Source organism: Heptranchias perlo, chromosome 43 (genome assembly GCF_035084215.1).
Source record: "Heptranchias perlo isolate sHepPer1 chromosome 43, sHepPer1.hap1, whole genome shotgun sequence".
Lineage (NCBI taxonomy): Eukaryota > Metazoa > Chordata > Chondrichthyes > Hexanchiformes > Hexanchidae > Heptranchias > Heptranchias perlo.
In genome coordinates, this window is record NC_090367.1 from 8,868,040 (window position 1) to 8,875,000 (window position 6,961).

The following is a 6,961-nucleotide window of genomic DNA, read 5'->3' on the forward strand; positions in this document are numbered from 1 at the left end:
CTAAAGTGTGGTGCCCAGAATTGGACACAATACTACAATTGAGGCCGAACCAGTGTTTTATAAAGGTTCATCATAACTTCCTTGCTTTTGTACTCTATGCCTCTATTTATAAAGCCCAGGATCCCATATGCTTTCTTAACCGCTTCTCAACCTGTCCTGCTACCTTCAATGACCTGTGCACATATACCCCCAGGTCTCTCTATTCCTGCACCCCCTTTAGAATTGTACCCTTTAGTTTATATTGCCCCTCCTCGTTCTTCCTACCAAAATGTATCACCTCACACTCCTCAGAGTTAAATTTCATCTACCACATGTCCGCCCATTCTACTAGCCTGTCTATTTCCTCTTGAAGTTTATCACTATCCTCCTCTTTGTTTACTACCCTTCCGAGTTTTGTGTCATCTGCAAATTTGGAAATTGTGCCCTGTACACCCAAGTCAAAGTCATTAATGTATATCAAGAAAAGCAGTGGTCCCAGTTCCGACCCTGGGGAACACCGCTGTATACTTTCCTCCAGTCTGAAGAACAACCGTTCGCCACTACTCTCTGTTTCCTGTTACTTAGCCAGTTTTGTATCCATGCTGCTACTGCCCCTTTTATTCTGTGAGCTTCAATTTTAATGACAAGCCTATTATGTGGCACTTCATCAAACGCCTTTTGGAAGTCCATACATCAACTACATTGCCCTCATCAACCCCCTCTGTTACCTCATCAAAAAACTCAATCAAAGTAGTTAAACACGATGTGCCATTAACAAATCCGTGTTGGCTTTCCTTAATGAATTCACACTTGTCCAAGTGACTATTAATTTTGTCCCAGATTATTGTTTCTAAAAGTTTCCCCACCACTGAGATTAAACTGACTGGCCTGTAGTTGTCAGGCTTATCCTTACACCCTTTTTTGAACAAGGGTGTAACATTTGCAATTCTCCAGTCCTCCGACACCACCCCTGTGTCTAAGGAGGATTGGAAGATTATGGCCAGTACCTCTGCAATTTCTACCCTTACTTCCCTCAGCAACCTAGGATGCATCCTACCCGGACTGGGTGACTTATCTACTTTAAGTACAGCCAGCCTTTCTAGTACCTCCTCTTTGTCAATTTTTATCCCATACGGTACCTCAACTATCTCCTCTTTTACTGTGGCTTTGGCCGTATCTTCCTTGGTAAAGACAGATGCAAAGTACTTATTTGGTACCTCTGCCTCCGTGTGTATATCCCCTTTTTGGTTCCTAATCAGCCCTACCCTTCTCTTACTACCCGTTTACTATTTATATGCCTATAGAAGACTTTTGGATTCCCTTTTATGTTAGCTGCCAGTCTATTCTCATATTCTCTCTTTGCCCCTCTTATTTCCTTTTTTACTTCCCCTCTGAACTTTCTATACACAGCCTGGTTCTAACTTGTATTAACAACCTGACGTGTCATACACCCCTTTTTTCTGCTTCATCTTGCTCTCTATCTCTTCCGTCATCCAGGGAGCTCTGTCTTTGATTGTCATACCTTTCTGCCTCGTGGGAATGTATCTAGACTGTACCCGAACCATCTCTTCTTTAAAGGCCAGAGAGGAGAGAGAGATGAGCGCAGAGATCTCGGAGGGTTATAGGGCTGGAGGAGGTTACAGAGGTAGGGAGGGGTGAGGGCCATGGAGCGATTTGAACACAAGGATGAGAATTTTAAATTCGAGGTGTTCCCGGACCGGGAGCCAGTGTAGGTCAGCGAGCACAGAGGTGTTGGGTGAACAGGACTTATTGTGAGTTAGGATACAGGAAGCAGAGTTTTGGATGAGCTTAAGATTGTGGAGAATGGGAGGGAGAATTGGAAAGCATTGGAATAATCAAGTCAGGAGGTAACAAAGGCATGGATGAGGGTTTCAGCAGCCGATGGGCTGAGACAGGGGTGGAGATGGCCGATATTACCAAGGTGGAAGTAGGCAGTCTTGGTAATGAAGTTTGATAAGGGGTCGGAGGCTTAGCTCGGGGTCAAGTAGGACGCCAAGGTTGAAAACAGTCTGGTTCAGCCTCAGACAGTGGCCAGGAAGGGGGATGGAGTCGGTGGCTAGAGTGTGGTGTTAGACCTGAGAGCACTGGGGCAGAGGGGACTGGTACCTGAGAATGGGAGGATTGGAGCACTCAGGCATCTGAAGATTGGGAGGATTCAGAGGGTTAGGTAGCTGGGAAAATTTGCGGAGGGCTAGGGTCTGTGGGCAATTGGGAGGAGTTTTAGCACTCGGGCAGGTACCGTGCGGAAGAAGTGGGTGAACAGCGATGTGGAAATAAGAGAGGTACATTCACTGGAGAGATTTTGGGTTGTGAAAGCATTGAATGATTGGTCCCAATTAAGGGTCATGAGTATTGGCCCAGGCCTGGGAATGGAGCACAGGCAATTGCCAGGGGCAGAATAAAGATATAATTTTGGTGTACAACAGAGCCAGCAACGATGATGGGAAGCAGGAGTATTGGGCACATGGTGCCACAAGAAAGGTGCAGCTCAAGAAGCAATGGTATTAAGGGATTTTTTTTTATTCGTTCATGGGATGTGGGCGTCGCTGGCGAGGCCAGCATTTATTGCCCTTGAGAAGGTGGTGGTGAGCCGCCTTCTTGAACCGCTGCAGTCCGTGTGGTGAAGGTTCTCCCACAGTGCTGTTAGGAAGGGAGTTCCAGGATTTTGACCCAGCGACGATGAAGGAACGGCCGATATATTTCCAAGTCGGGTGGTGTGTGACTTGGAGGGGAACGTGCAGGTGGTGTTGTTCCCATGTGCCTGCTGCCCTTGTCCTTCTAGGTGGTAGAGGTCGTGGGTTTGGGAGGTGCTGTCGAAGAAGCCTTGGCGAGTTGCTGCAGTGCATCCTGTGGACGGTACACACTGCAGCCACAGTGCGCCGGTGGTGAAGGGAGTGAATGTTTAGGGTGGTGGATGGGGTGCCAATCAAGCGGGCTGCTTTGTCCTGGATGGTGTCGAGCTTCTTGAGTGTTGTTGGAACTGCACTCATCCCAGGCAAGTGGAGAGTATTCCATCACACTCCTGACTTGTGCCTTATATGCTGACCTAATATGGCATCTCCACATCATGACCTAATATGGGACCAAGGTAGGTAAATGAAGTTAAGATACAGATCAGCCATGATCTAATTGAATGGTGGAACAGGCTCAAGGGGCTGATTGGCCTCCTCCTATCCCTATGGTTCTAAGATGGTACAAAACTGGAGAGGAGTTCCTGCAGCTTTCTCCTCTAAGTGACACAAAAAGTCTGAACAGCCCTAAATTTTGTGTGCGAGCATCCCTTCACCCACTTTTGGATTTGAGCAGCAGCAGTAACGGCCAAAAATAGAAGTGTTACTGCTTTCTACCAGTCGTGCTTACGTATTTATTCACGCTTACTTTCTCATAAAATAAATAGCGGGAGAAAAATATACACTTATTAATATCATAACTCCATCACAAAAATCTCTTCTTAAATTAATGGAGCATTTAATTATAAAGTTGCTGACACAGTGGCAAGTATTCTGATCTGATCGCAACTACCGGTTTGCCAAATGAGTTAAAAGCGAAATAACGCAGACGCTGGAAACCTGAAATAAAAACAGAAAATGCTGGAAAAGCTCAGCAAGTTCTGTTCTCCCTATTACAAAAAAGAATAGAGAGGCACTGGAGAAGGTGCCAAAAAAGATTTGCAAGGATAATGCCAGAACTGATAGTGCTACAACTATCAGGAAAGATTGAACAGGCTGGGGCTCTTTTCTCTAGAATAGAGAAGGCTGAGGGGTGACCTGATAGAGGTCTTTAAGATTATGAAGGGGTTCGATCGGGTAGACGTAGAGAAGATGTTTCCACTTGTGGGGGAGACCAGAACCAGGGGCCATAAATATAAGATAGTCACTAATAAATCCAATAGGGAATTCAGGAGAAACTTCTTTACCCAGAGAGTGGTGAGAATGTGGAACTCACTCCCACAAGGAGTGGTTGAGGCGAATAGAATAGATGCATTTAAGGGGAAGCTGGATAAACACATGAGGGATAAAGGAATAGAAGGATAGGCTGATAGGGTGAGATGAAGTAGGGAGGGAGGAGGCCCGTGTGGAGCATAAAAGCCAGCATGGACGAGTTGGGCCGAATGGCCTGTTTCTGTGCTATAAAATTCTATGTAAACAGCACCTTCACACAGCGGTTCAAGAAGGCCCACCACTGCCTTCTCAAGGGGCAACTAGGGATGGGCAATAAATGCCAGCTTTGCCAGCGACGCCCATATCCCAAGAATTAATAATTAAAAGCTAGTGGCCAAGCAGTAGACAGCTAAGTAGATGGTGAAGTGCTCGGTGCAACAGACCGTGCACAAACTCAGGCAGTAGGCAAAAGGTTTCATAAATCAAAGTGCCAGCCGTGCCTCAGTGGGTATCTCTGTCTCTCTCGCCTCTGAGTCAGGAGGTCGTGGGTTCGAGCCCCGCTCCAGAGACTTGAGCCTCATAATCCAGTCCGACACTCCCAGTGCCGGTACTGAGGGAGCGCTGCACTGTCGGAGGTGCCGTATTTCAGATGAGACGTTAAACCGAGGCCCCGTCTGCCCCTCCCAGGTGGACGTAAAATGTCTTATTGCACAGTTCTTCCCAGTGTTCTGGGGCAATATTTATCCCTCGACCAACATCTAAAACAGATCATCTGGAAATTTATCTCATTGCTGTTTGTGGGATCTTGCTGTGCGCCAATCAGGCTGCTGCTTTTCCTACGTTACAACAATGACCACACTTCAAAAGTACTCCATTGGCTGGGACGTCCTGAGGTCGTGAAAGGCACTATATAAATGCAAGTCTTTCTTTGCATTTCTGAATTAGATTCCAATTGATAATCTCTTCAACGCTGCCATGTTGCTTTAGTCCTCACACGTTTGCTCAGTGTTATGGTTCAGGTCCGACCTGGTTCGTATGGCGGCTCTTGTGAAAAGAAGAAGGACCTTGGAATTCCTATGAGACAGAGCGGTGGGGCAGGCAGGAGAGTTCTTACGAGGAAGAACATGATCGCCCAGGAGGTCCAGGCCAGTGCCACATAGTAACCATCTCGCCCAAACAACAAGCCGCCTGGAATGGTGATTATCATCCTGTGAGAGAGAGAGAGAGATAGCTGTTACTGCTCTATCACAGGGTGCGGTCGCACACATAATCGGGAAATCCAGATCTATACAGAGAATAGATATCAGAGGGTGGTTCAATCTAAAGCCATAAAGCAGGAGGTTAGGTCTTTGCGTTATCAGCACTGCCATGGAGAGGGAAAGGCCGAGTGTGTAAAATAGTGGCAATAAAAGAAAGAAGGACTTGCATTTCTGTCGCGCCTTTCACCACCTCAGGACGTCCCAAAGCCAATGAAGTACTTTTGAAGTGTAGTCTCTGTTGTAATGTGTGCAGTGAGGTGTGCTTTCCCACTCCTGAGTTTGCAGTGTTTGGTGTGCTTCTGCCATGTATGGAGCAGGACGATTCATGAAGAACAGCAATAGATCACTGACCCTGTTGGGTCTTCAAATAACAAGCACCCTCTACACCCTGCAGTCTCACCCATCTACTCCCCCCCCCCCCCACTTCATTGGCATGGGTTTTTGAGCTCAAGCAATGAATAGTTTTAGCTTCGGGTCAACATTAACCGGCGGAGGCCCCGGGAGGGGTGGGGGTGCGGGGTGGGCCCTTCATACGGGGTGGGCTCTTCATACGGGGTGGGAGCGAGAGGCCAGGCCACCCAGCTACAACATCACGGCTCCATTTCCAGCACAGGCTTCTCAGGAACCTATTGACCTGGTGCTATACACCTGCGACATGTGGAAAAGGCGCAATCTCTGAAGAATGAAGATGGCTCTACGAGGTAGGTAATCTTATCATGATGCTCGGTTTAAGTATTAGTGACGGGGCCCTAAGTGGGAGGTGTAGGAGTTGTTGGATGTTGGTGTAGGGTATGGTACGGTGAATGCCCGCCACACTCTGGCACCCGGTATATAACTTTACTCACTATGCCAAGGCTTAAAGATTCATCCTGAGGGGTGTTCAGTGACCCAGGAAACTACAGACCCGTGAGTTTGACGTCCATTGTGGGTAAAGTTAAGGAAACCCTTCTGATGGATACCATCGTGGAGCATCCGGATAGAAATAAAATCATAAAAGATTGCCCATATGGGTTCATGAAGGGGAGGTCTTGTCAATCTCAATTACTAGTTGTCTTTGAGGGTATGAGAAAGGAGCTTGATTGTTGTATGGCAGCGGATGTGATGTACTTGGATTTCAGGACGGCCTTCGATACTGTTCCTCTCGAGGCTGAAGCTGAAAATAAAAAAAGCGGAGATCTGTGGAAATATTTTACAATGGATACATAATTGGTCGACCGATGGAGCACAGGGTAGTGGGTCCAGAGATTGTCATCAGCCTGGGAGAATGTTGGGACCCCGTTTTGGGACCTCTTTCGTTTAACATCTTCATAAATGATCTGGAGCGAGGAGTCACAAGCACAGTGATTACATTTGCAGATGATCCAAAGCTAACGAAGATGGCGGACTGCAAAGCTGAACAGGATAAGCTGGAGGAGGATTTGAATGTACTTGGGGATTCGGGCAGATGGCGGGGTGGAGATGAAATTCAATGTAGAGAAATGCAAAGTGTTTCACATGGGGACAGACTATTACTTAAACTGGAAGAAAATAATGTGCATGGAAATTGAGAGATCGGGGGAGCCCTGACTGACAATAAGTTGAAACTATCACGACAATGCTCAGTGGCAGTGAGTAAAGCAAATCAGACGTTGGGCTGTATTAAAAAGTCAATATTGATTCGAATCAATGAGGTAATCCTGCCACTTTATAAAACACCAGAGGAGACTTAAAATACCGTGTACAGTTCTGGTCACCACAGTACACATCACACAGCTCTTGAAACAGATGCAGAAGAGAGCAACCAGAACGATCGAGAGGGTGGAGGGATTGGATTATGAGCAG